This window comes from Suricata suricatta, chromosome 7 (genome assembly GCF_006229205.1).
Source record: "Suricata suricatta isolate VVHF042 chromosome 7, meerkat_22Aug2017_6uvM2_HiC, whole genome shotgun sequence".
In the NCBI taxonomy this organism is placed as follows: domain Eukaryota; kingdom Metazoa; phylum Chordata; class Mammalia; order Carnivora; family Herpestidae; genus Suricata; species Suricata suricatta.
The window spans coordinates 67,729,445-67,741,647 of NC_043706.1; the positions used below are offsets into that span (position 1 = coordinate 67,729,445).

The 12,203-nt window shown below is 34.5% G+C and overlaps 1 long non-coding RNA gene across 1 annotated transcript in view; it reads right to left on the minus strand.

Annotated features, from left to right (window-relative positions):
* Positions 1–4,144: 4,144 nt before the first annotated feature.
* The window catches only part of LOC115295478, a 14,616-nt gene continuing 6,557 nt past the window's right edge, over positions 4,145–12,203 (minus strand). The window contains exons 2-3 of the long non-coding RNA XR_003910421.1: positions 11,436–11,525; positions 4,145–4,298 (exon numbers count right to left, since the gene is read on the minus strand). This is a non-coding gene — a long non-coding RNA (uncharacterized LOC115295478). The remainder of the gene's footprint in view (positions 4,299–11,435; positions 11,526–12,203) is intronic.

The window sequence follows — 12,203 nt, forward strand, 5'->3', positions numbered from 1 at the left end:
ACAATAGCAGTAGAAATCTCAGAAAAATCATTGGAAAGTTTCTTTGATAGTCCAATAAAAACTGAGGGCTTGAGCCAATCTTAATTGGAAGGAAATGATTATAAAACAAGAAGCTTCATACTCTCAAGACTTCTCACTGAAGTTGCATCTCCCTTTGGAATCTGGAAAAGTACTCAATTGAAGAAAATAATCTTGTCAGCATTTTCCACAGCATCCTACTTTTATTGCTGTCAAATCAATTCTGGATTTATTGTCATTTCATGGGAGGTTTTCAGAAAGAAGCCAGACAAAATAATCTCCACTAATAAAATCAGAAGAAAAGGACCTAATTCTAATAATATAGTTGGCTTTTCTCATGAGAAAGAGCATGAGTATGATAAAGAGCATGAGTATGATAAAATGACCTAACAACTGTTTTAAGGCTTGAATGAATATACAGAAAGTGCTTCTTATAAAGCCTGGCACATAATAGGCACTTCAAAATAAGCACTTGCCATATCATCACTATTATTATTAGACCCTCACCCACATCCTATTTTTTCAGTCCTAACTCTTCCCTAAGGAGTGCTGTGTGCTCACCAGTCTCTCCAGAGAAGGAGGTCAGTCAAGAGACTTTCAATCACCATGATGCTATAGCACTTCCTATTCTTTAAGTACTTCAAGTATTTGTGTTGTTTTCTTTTATCAGAGAATAAGGGAGTAGCTCAAACGTATGATCCAGAATATGGCTGGTACTCAAATGCGGATACTCAATGGCCAGTACTCAATGGCTGATCTTTTGTTCTTTTGAGGCTATTCTGGATAGCTTCAGGATGGGGGCTGGTCACCAGAAAGACCAAGACATAATTAGATGCTTGGACTTCTTAGCCCCACCTCCATCCTCTGGAAAAGGGAGACAGGCTAGAGTATGAGCTATTAATAAGTCATGCCTACATGATGAAGCCCAAAAATGAAGGTTTGGGGTTTGGTGAACACATCCAAATGCTGGGAGGGTGGTACACCTTCACTCCATAGACAGAAGCCCCCACACTTGGGTCCCCCTCAGACCTTGCACCTATCTCTTTATCTGACTACTCATCTTTACCTTTCATTGTATTCTTTATATTAAACTAGTAAATTGTTTCGCTGAGTTCCATGAACCATCCTTGTAAATTACTGAACCCAAGGAGGGGTTCATTGAAATCCTGATTTACAGGCAGTCAGTCAGAAGCACAGGTGACAACCTGGACTTGTAATTGACATCTGAAGTGAGGGAGTCTTGTGGGACTGAACTCTTAACTTATTGGGCCTGCACTTACTCTGGTAGTGTCAGAACTGAATTGAATTGTAAAACACCTGTTTTGCATCAGAAAATAGCTTTGTGTGGAAAGCTGACACATCTGGTCACAGAAATATTCTGTGTGAATAGTAGAGAAGAAACACAGGAGGATTTTTCTTTTACAAAGTCCAAATATGTTTTTATTAATGAGGCATTATCTGAAAAGAAAAATGTGGCTATATACATGTTAGTCTAGGATTTCTCTCTCTCTCTCTCTCTCTCTCTCTCTCTCTCTCTCTCTCTCTCTCACACACACACACACACACACACACACACACACACACAAAATGTAGACATTCTAAGTCCTCATGAAAATCAGATGCAATCATTTTGCTTCAGAGAAAGAGTTCTATGCCTGGGCCTTTTTTGGGGTTTGCAGAAAAGTACAGTAAGATGCAATATATACAGCTACTATAGGAGGTATTGAAAGAGCATCATTTCAATGAATATAGTTTGTTTTACCCAATATTGTGTAGATAACAACTAATAGGAATAATTTATGTCATACAAACTATATATTTTTTTCAGAATACTTTCATACAATGAAAAATCTATAAAGAATCCTATTTTAAGAATCCAACCACCTTTAATTATCAAGGAGAGTACCCCACCCAAATTTCAACACTGAAAAGTGTCCAGCCTTAACTCTCAAGTTGATTAATTATTAAAGAAAAATTCTAAATTTGAAGGGGAAAAAAGGGTGGTATAATTTTTCAAAAGGCCAGCATAATTGCTTCTTGCATTATGTATTGAATCCCTTACAGCCAGCTTCTATTTGGATTACATTTCCCCAATTATAATTTTCTCCATAACTGAATGAGGTGTTTATCTGTGTCTCTCTTTCTTAAAATTTGTTATGATTCATTAGTGACTAAAAACCCTGCTTTAATATCTAATTAAGATAATTGTTTAAATTTTTAATGTAATCTAGGTCATAAGTTTGAATTTAACATTACAGGCAATAAATAATGTTATAAGCAATAACACAAGACAGCAACAACAAAAAAAGAAGTTAATATTGTTTTAAGAGTGAGCTATTCAATTATACATCCAAAGATCTTAGGTAATTCTCAGATTTACATAGCCACATGTAAGCCCTGGAAGCAACCTCTTGCCAATTAGACCATAAAATTAGATATCGCTTGTATAAATTATAAAGATGTAAATAAATATTATTTCGTAGAATGAATTGTTTATCACAGAGCTTCTGTTTCCACATTTAAATCCTTTTCTCTAAAATTTCAAAATATTTAAAAAATTTTTAAATATCTGACAAAATTGAATATTGACATGAACTAATGCAAAAGCTCTAATGGCAAGCAAAATTTATAACTGCCAAATTAAAATAGCTAGTAAATCAACAACTTACTAAGGTTTTACTCTGCTTACAATGCTAGATAGAAAAAAGCTTTAATACAAAATGCCTAACACCTTAAATAAGTTGCAGTCCCATGGTGGTAGCTGATGATATACATTCTGAATTTAATATTAACATTCACCCCAAATTATAAAATATCTCAAGTCATATGGTTAAGGAAATTAGGAGAGAGAGTAAGCAGTAAGAGTTCAGGAGAAATACTGGAAACCCATGAAATTTGGATTCTGTTCTTTTCATCTCTGTAGCAGAGTACTTGACATGAGGCATTTGTATCACAAATGTTTGTGGAATTGCATCAAGTTGCTATCCATAGGCAAAAACATGTCACTTAAGTATATGTCGTTGCAATGATGGCCATCTTCTTCTGTACTTGATTAAATGTTTTTGAGTGATTAAAATTAGCTGTGACCAGTCACTAAATTGTTATACAGAAATTTTAAGTAATATATAATTATTTTGGTTGAAATTTAAAATAACTATATATGGAGAGGTTAATCACTAATGAAGAAGTGATTTCTTTGGAGGAATTCAAGAATAAAGCTTTTCTGGGATATTTTCTAAAATAAAACATGATATTTTAATAAGGATAGAGCAATTGGGTATCTTCCCCAGGAAGTTCACCATGTTAACATAATTCTGCAGCAGAGCCTGAGAATAGATGCACTGTATTCTACCTCAAGTTATTATACTATACTGTACACTTAAAAATTTCAGAGGTGGATTTCATATTATGTGGTTTTTATCACAAAAATAAAAATATCTCAACTTTGGGATGAACCATGTTAGTATTTTCATCTGTGAATAGGAAAACTATACTGTGTCATAAAATGTTTTTTCTAGTCATATTATGTAACATTGTTTTCTTCTGACATGATTTTCAAACTAACAAGTATTTTCAATTTATACATAGTATTTCTTAATGTTATGATGAAAAATCTAAAATAACAAATTATCAGTTTTCTGTTTAAATAATCCAATCACAAATAACACATATTTTAACTGGATATCAGTCTGTATTTGCCTTGATAAAAACATATTTTTAAATATAATTATAGAATCTTCCAATGCTTTAAAAGGTATCTGAGCTAGAGGCAGAAAAAACTAATATGTCTGCTTCTTAAACAGCTGACTTTTCTAACTGGTTTATCATTTCAATTCTCCAATTAAAATTGATTCATATTAGCTATGTTGGAAATTATTACTAGAAGTGGAAATGGCTTCATATTTCCCTAGATTTATTTAGTCTAGGATTTGAGTACATAATTCCCTTTTAAGTCTGATTCAAGCAAGTTACAGATAGGTTCCACATAATTATAAACCTGAGAAAATATAGTATAATTTATGTTGAGATAGAGTTTAGGGAATTAATGGTAAATATAATAAGGAGTTTTTATCAAAACTTCATGACTTTATTATTTGGGAATGTTAAATAAGTTTAAAAGCAGGAATATTTGTCTGATCTTCTCTCTTAAATATAGACCAGGAGACCGCCTTCCCAGTGTGGGCCTGCAGAATTGACGGGTAAGGAAATACATCTCTCACATGGTGTTGGGGACTCCCAAAGCCTTAGAGCATGAAAGCCAGGAATGAGGACAGGAAGGCCTAGAAAGGTAAGAAATAAGACCATTTGCTTTAGAAGCCATCATTTGGGTTACCTCATTAATTCACTGCTCCTCACTTGCAGTTAAAGTGCCAGGATCAATCTTATATCCATCTTTGTAAATCAAGCTCTTAATGTAGAGCCTCAAATATAGTAAATGCTTAACACATGTTTATTTATGTAAATAAAATATAACTTGTTTATTTATGAAGACCAAAGAAATGGATTGTGTAAATTTACACATAATCATTTTTATTTAGGTATAGATTAGATATAGATACATGTATATAATATATATAGATATATACACTTATAATTTAAAATATAGAGACTCATAAGATGAGTGAAGATTGTATTGATCATCAATCAGTCCTGCCTCAATAGGGAGCAAAGAGCTAAACCAAAATTTTTGAGATACAGACAAACCTAATGCTGTTCTGATTTCTCTTTTTTTTAATCTTCTGATTTCTTCTTTTTCTACATTCATCCCATTTTGGTCTATACTGTCCCAGTGTATTCCCAGCACAATGCTGATGCTTCTATGGCTATAGTGCTATCTATTTTTCTCCCTTTTTGCCACTGCAAAAACCTATGTAATGAAAAAAAAAATTCCAGCAGTGCAAATCTCCAATAAAATCTTAATAACCTCTCCCTCTCCAAGTGACTTTCCAACAACACCATCTTATTCTTCATGTTCTACTAATAACTACTTGTAATTACCTGCATATCCTAGGCTAATTTTACAACTTCTTGCATTTGTTCAACACTTGTTTGGGTTTTTTTTAATGTTTATGCATGCATTGTTGTTGTTGTTATTGCTGCTCTTTGTCTGATTTTTTTAAATTTAAATTCAAGTTAGTTAACATACAGTGTAGTCTTGGTTTCAGAAGAACCCTGCTATTCATCACTTCCTTATAACACCCAGTGCTCATTCCAACAAGTGCCCTCCTTAATGCCCATCACCCATTTAGCCCATCCCTCCACCCACCTCTCCTCCAGAAACCCCTAGTGTGTTCTCTGTCTTTAAGAGTCTCTTATGTTTTGCCTCCCTCTCTGTTTTTATCTTCCCTTCCTCTATGTTCATCTGTTGTGTTTCTTAAATTCCATGTATGAGTGAAATCATATATTTGTCTTTCTCTGACTGATTTATTTCAGCACTTGCTTCTTAAACCACCCTTTCAATCACTATTCAGCTAAACTACTCTGAATTATCCTTCTCCTATAGCCCTCAAAGTCATAATGAGCACTGTTATTTTAAACTCACTGGTTGTTATATGGAAACCAATTTGACAATAAACTATATAAATTGGAAAAATTTTTTTAAAAACTCAGAAATGGTTATCAGGTGGTAACTATTTTTCCTGCATAATTCTGATACTGTCTCAATATACTTAGATAGTATATATCAAGACAGATGGAGATTAATATAGTGGCAGATAGATGTAGATATGTTTTTATATATTTATATATTAGATTTTGTATTCTTTCTAAAATTATCTTCAGAATTCTAATCTTTTAATTTGTATATTCTATCCATAGAATACCATAATGTTGCATAACTTAGATTTTAGAGCTGAAAATTATTTCTTAAGTTGTCTTCTTGATGGTTATAGCCATCAATAAAATTTTCAAAGTATTAGCAGATTATTTCTATGGGAGAGGAGGTCTAACTTTGACTTTATCATCCTCTATCTTGACAAATAGCAGATTACATAATTTTTATCTCACTAAGATCTATATTATTAAGTTCTTTACCTATGGCTTTGAATGAAATGCCTAGAATACATTAGATGCTAAATAATTGTTGATTAACTACATAGAAATGATATTTTTGAGTGCCTTCATATGTATTCCATCTGTCAAATGAGGAAATAGTTTATACAAGTTTGGATTTTGGAGTGAGATAGATCAGAATCCCATTCTGGGCTCTATAAGTTATAGCCATGTGTTCTTGGGATAATTACTTTGATTTCCTCTTCTGCCAGATGAGGATAATATATTCAAATTATTGAAGATTATATTAGATAAATATAAAAAACATTTAACATAGTGCCTAGTAAATTTGGGCATGAATGAATCCCCCCAAAAGCTCTATGAGCTCTATGAGGGTAGCATATAGATGCAAAGAAACTGAGGGTCAGAGAAGTTGGCTAAGGTGCAGAGAAAATAAACAGCACAAACAGTTGAGTGTTTCCTGCACTATGAAAAAGTTCAACTATTGCAAGAAACATTAGTGGAACTTCCACTCCAGTGTTTTCTTAAAGGATATATGCTGCTGAACTCTTCATTTGTCAGATTCTGTCTCCCCGAAAATCTCTTTTGATCAGGGTTAGCATCATTTTTTAGCATTTCACACTCTGCCCAACATGTTTATAATTGGATGATCTGATTAATGATCCAGCATGAGCCAGTACACTAACATCTTTAACCTTCCTCTGTCGTTTCTTTGCAGAACTCCTTGGAAGTAAGTGTCTCACATACTGTTTGATCTGCCCTCTTTCATAGAATGAAATGCCTTCATTTCATAGAAATGCACTGATGGAGGCATCCTCAAAGTCTAAGCTATCACCTGAATATACATTAGAACCTTTAGAATCTATTCTTTCATCATTTTATCCATCACTGTTAGAACAAGTGCCATTTATTTAATCTAATTGTTTCTTTAAAAAAAATTTTTTTTTGTCTTTATTTTGAGAAACAGAGACAGAGAGTGAGCTGGGGAGGGACAGAGAGAGAGGGAGACAAAGAATCTGAAGCAGGCTTTAGGCTCTGAGCTGTCAGCACAGAGCCCGACATGGGGCTCAAACCCACGAATGTGAGATCATGACCTGAGCCTAAGTCAGAGGCTTAACAGACTGAGCCACCCAGGTGCCCCTAACTGTTTCTTTTTAATACCTGCCTTTTAAGCTTGGTAGTAAGCTTCTTGTAGATGGGAACAATTTCTTCATTTTTTTATATGGAGCATCTAGCATGGTGCTTGCCTGCCATATAGTTGATGCTCACTAAATATCTAAACATCATTATAACAGTCTCTAATAGTTATTGTTTTATTATTCTTATTAAGAGCCCTAAACAGTAATACTCACCTATATTTTTATAATACTGTCAATTTTATAATTTCTCATCTAGAAATTTGGCTTTCCCATCTGAGTAGCAAAACATAAAGAATTCCTAAACAGTTGTTGCAGAAATTGCGTGGTAATTTACTAGGTAAAGGAATAAGCACAGATTCCTTGTATGTAAGTAAAGTCTCAATCATTATAAAACACTCTGCTTTGTCAAGAATGTCTCTTCTGGAACTCAGTCTTCAGGCCCAAGATGAGGGTAGATTGGGGGCAATCAAGGTACATGTACTCAAGAAGAAAGAGTCATAAACTTCCAGTTAACAATAAATAAATTCTGGGGTACTTGGGTGGCTCAGTTGGTTGAGCGTCTGACTCTGGATTTAGCTCAGGTCATGATTGCATGGCCATGGGATAGAGCCCTGGGTGGGCTCTGCACTGAGTGTGGAGTCTGCCTAAGATTGTCTCTCTCTACCTCTGCCCTTCTCCCCTGCTCAGACTGTATCTCTTGCTTTTTCTAAAACAGAAAAGTAATTAACTAATTAATTGATTAATTCTGAGGATGTAATGTATGGCATGGTGACTATAGTTAACAATACTGTATTGTATACTTGAAAATTGCTAAGAGAGTAGATTTTAAAAGTACTCATCCCAAGAAAAAAAATGTGTAACTATGTGAAGTGCTGCATATTAACCAAACTTATCATGGTAATCATTTTTCAATGTATACATATATCAAATCATTATGTTGTATACCTTAAATTAATACAATATTATATATCAATTATATCTCCATGACATTGGACAGGAGACAAAAAGAAGAGACAAAGGCCTCACAGCAGTGTTTGAAAACTATGGTGATGAGCTGTGGATACAATACCTTGCAACTTTTTTTTTAACCTTTTCTGATGTTCCTGGGGTAATTTATACCCCTTTATCACACTACAGTCTTTATGTCTGTCACTTCCTCTGACTATACAAGGGATAATTTCCTTAACTGTACAATGGTGTGTCATTAAACATTTTTTAAAGTAAAAAAGAAAAAAGTTTAAGAGTGAATGGAAACATTTTATTTAAAGAAAAATGGTACCAACTGCACATGATTAATTTATAAAAGGGGCCTTCATCTTATTATGCTAGGACTTATTATCCTCAACAAATATTGCCTAGGAAAATTGGCCCTCTGAGTCCTGCAAAGGAAAATACACTAAATTAGCTATAAAATTAAAGACTGAGCACATATAAAACCAAATATCCTAATTAAATAAAATTTAGAACAAAATTAATGGCACCTTTTTTGTTGGTAATTGAGAGTTAGTAATAAAGAGAAATTTCCTATATGAACATCATAATTATTCACTGTTGTAGGATTCAAAACACTTAAATGTCTCCCCCAATACCTTCAAACTGCACAGATTAAAGATTTCTTCCCTTATCCACTATGTGCACTTAAGCCTTTAGTAGAAATTCATTTTAATTATATATTTTGTTAGTACATGATACTAATAGAAAAAATAAGTATGAGTTTTTTTTTGTTTTAGACTATCTTTTGAGTGTGGGTGTTCTATACACGTGGCAGAACCAGGTTCTGTGTATTGTCACACATTTGTCTGGCCCTGTACTCCCCCAGCTTAATGGAACTTTTAGTCTACTGTTTCCTTCATCAGTCTCTCCCCATCCTTACTTCTGAAGGACAGAAAGTCCACTCATGTAAAAATGTATCACAATTATCCTATGAGAGATGATATTAGTAAGAGAATAGTCAGTTTATTTTATATATGTTCCACTCAAATATTCAAGATACCTGGACATTCTTAGAGATAAATGAGCTTTGGCTATAAAGAGGTCAAACTTAGGTTGGGAGAAGGAAAGAAAAAGGTGACAAATAAGAGAGCTTCCAATGACCCCCAAGAAGTGAAACTGGCTCTAAAAATGACCTTGAAAGGACACATAAGAATTTTTTTGCACTATCCTGGACTCTCTGTGTATTTCTAAGTAGCTACAATAAGATTAGGTCCACTTTGGGAATGCACTGAGTTGATAAATTTTTCCAGCTATTGCCAATATATATAATCAACACAATTTCACCCATGTAATTCTATGGGTCACGGTGTTACTTGCCCACAACAGCTAATGAAAAAGGAAAAGTCAAGACTTGAACTTAGGGTCTCTCTGAATTCCAAGTTTGCATTATTTCCTCTCTACATCTTGCTGAAAGTTTTATTTAGAAGGTGGGGGAAGGGCAGAAACAGAGAAAATAAGGGCCAAAAGTAGCTGAGTAAAATAAGTTAGAGCTAATTTAAACTTTTCCAAAATGAGCAGATCTAGGTAGAGTTCAAAAGTCAGAGTTGGTTGAGATGGAAGAGGGGAGATTGGTAGAGAGGCAAAGATCAGAATAAAACACTAATACTCCAAGAGAGAAGAGATAACACAAAGTTATAAAAATCTTAAAGACTAAATTTTCCCTGAAATTAGAGCTATCCCTTCATCCCCCTTCCATGTCCAACAGAAGCTATTCCAAGTAACTTCCCTAATTCAGCCTAGCCTGCCCTAGCTCCCCTCTCCTCTTGCTCCCCGGATTCTGCCTAAGGGAAGGTTTCTGCCCAAGTAGTTTTAAGTTCCTCCCAACAGCAGTGATTTTGTACAATGTGACTCAGAAAAACCCTTCAGGATAGTAAAGAGCTCAGCAATTAAACTGATTTATGATAATTGAATGAATGAACTGATTTATGATAAGGCAAATAATCCCTCATGCAAGGCATTGCTCCCAAAAGCATAGATCATTTCAGACTTTGAGACTGTTCCAAAAAGCAAATATGATTTATCCTATCTCAATGATATTTACTTAGTGTCTTATAATTTAAGAGGTTTACAGAAACTTGGCAATCAATAACCAATAAAAAAATAAATCAGGGCACCTGAGTGGCTCAGTCAGTTAATCATCAGACTCTTAATTTCCACTTGGATCATGATCTCACAGTTTGGGAGATGAAGCCTCAGGTCAGATTCTAACTGACAGCGTGGAGCCAGCTTGGGATTCTCTCTCTCCCCCTCTTTCTGCCCCTTCCCCTATTCACACACTCTCTCTCAGAATAAATAAATAAACATTTAAAAAAAAAGTCTACTCATCATGATGAACATGACAGGATAAACAGAGATATGTACATAATCCAAAAATAAGCTGCTCCTCAAAAGTGTTTTTTTTTTTTTTTGGAGAGGGGTTGAGGGAGGGTGCCCTTCTAGAAAAAAACTTTAATTCAGAAGAGGAGAAATCCAAGGACCTGAATCAGGTCACTCCATTGCAGATGTCCTTCTCTCATCTTTCATTGGAACTTTCAAAGTCTGGACCATCTTCTTAGTATCAGCACTTTAAAAAGTAATTATTAAATGTCTGTAGTGTGACATCAACATATTAAGGGACTTGGCACATAAAATAACCAAGATAAAGAGAGGTAGTGAGAGTCAAGAGATAACTCAAAATCACCATTAAAATAAAGCCACAGTCAACTCTTGACTAAGGATAGTTTGTGCATGGTTTATGCACAGACGGGTATGAGATAGATTCATTTCCTCATGAATGGTAGCCCATTAAGCAATCATCAATTACATATTTCCACCAACTGCCAACCCCTTAATAATAATTTGCCAGGTCCTTGACAAATATATATATAAAAGGCACCATTTTGTCTTCATCTGATGTTTCCATGTAACATAAATAAAAATGCTTCTAATGAGTCCATTTATATTGGATGAGTAACTTCATAAAAAAAAAGGAAGAAAGAAAAATATAAAACTGTATGTATAATACTCGGTCATAGTTTCTTATAGTTTCTAAAATCTACTTAGGTGTATTTTGCACTGCATCTAATGTTTGTCCTTGATTAAATATAAAACTAAGAATAATGACTTTTGTATTAGAATCATAAACTTTAAACAATTAAAGAAGTTAAAAATCAGCAGAAGTTAATAATCAGATTTTGTTAGATAATATCATCATAATCCAAATCATTTCTCCCTTTGACTCACCACATGCCAATTGTTCTTACAAAATAAAGCATTACCTGCTAAGCTTCTTACCAGGCAATATTCTCAATAAAATCTCGCCTTGGGACGTGTTACTTCATTGATGGTAGCTGAAATGTGAGTGGATGAGATCTCAAGGAGGTACTACAACACAAGAAAAGACAAGAGTGAGACAAACTGGATCCAACTAAAATTTGAGTAAGTGGCACAATTTAAGGATATGATAGCTTAGGTGACATAAGCAAAATTGTTTCTCCTGTATCCATTTCTTTGAGATGAGTAATTCCCTTAACTTTTTTTTTAGAAGATGAAGAAAGGATCATTTTTAATTTTTTAAATTTTTTTAGATAGTTTATTGTCAAATTGGTTTCCATACAATACCCAGTGCTCTTCCCCATACGTGCCCTCTTCCATCACCACCACCCCTTTTCCTCCCTCCCCCTTCCCCTTCAACCCTCAGTTCATTTTCAACATTCAGTAGTCTTTCAAGTTTTGCATCCCTCTCTCTCCCCAACTCTCTTTCCCTCTCCCCCTCCCCCTGGTCCTCCATTAGGTTTCTCCTGGTCTCCTGTTAGACCTATGAGTGCAAACATATGGTTTCTGTCCTTCTTTGCCTGGCTTACTTCACTTAGCATGACACCCTCAAGGTCCATCCACTTTCCTACAAAGGGCCATATGTCATTCCCTCTCATTGCCATGTAGTACTCCATCGTGAATATATACCACATCTTCTTGATCCATTCGTCAGGTGATGGACATTTAGGCTCCTTCCATGTTTTGGCTATTGTTGACATTGCTGCTATGAACATTGGGGTACATGTG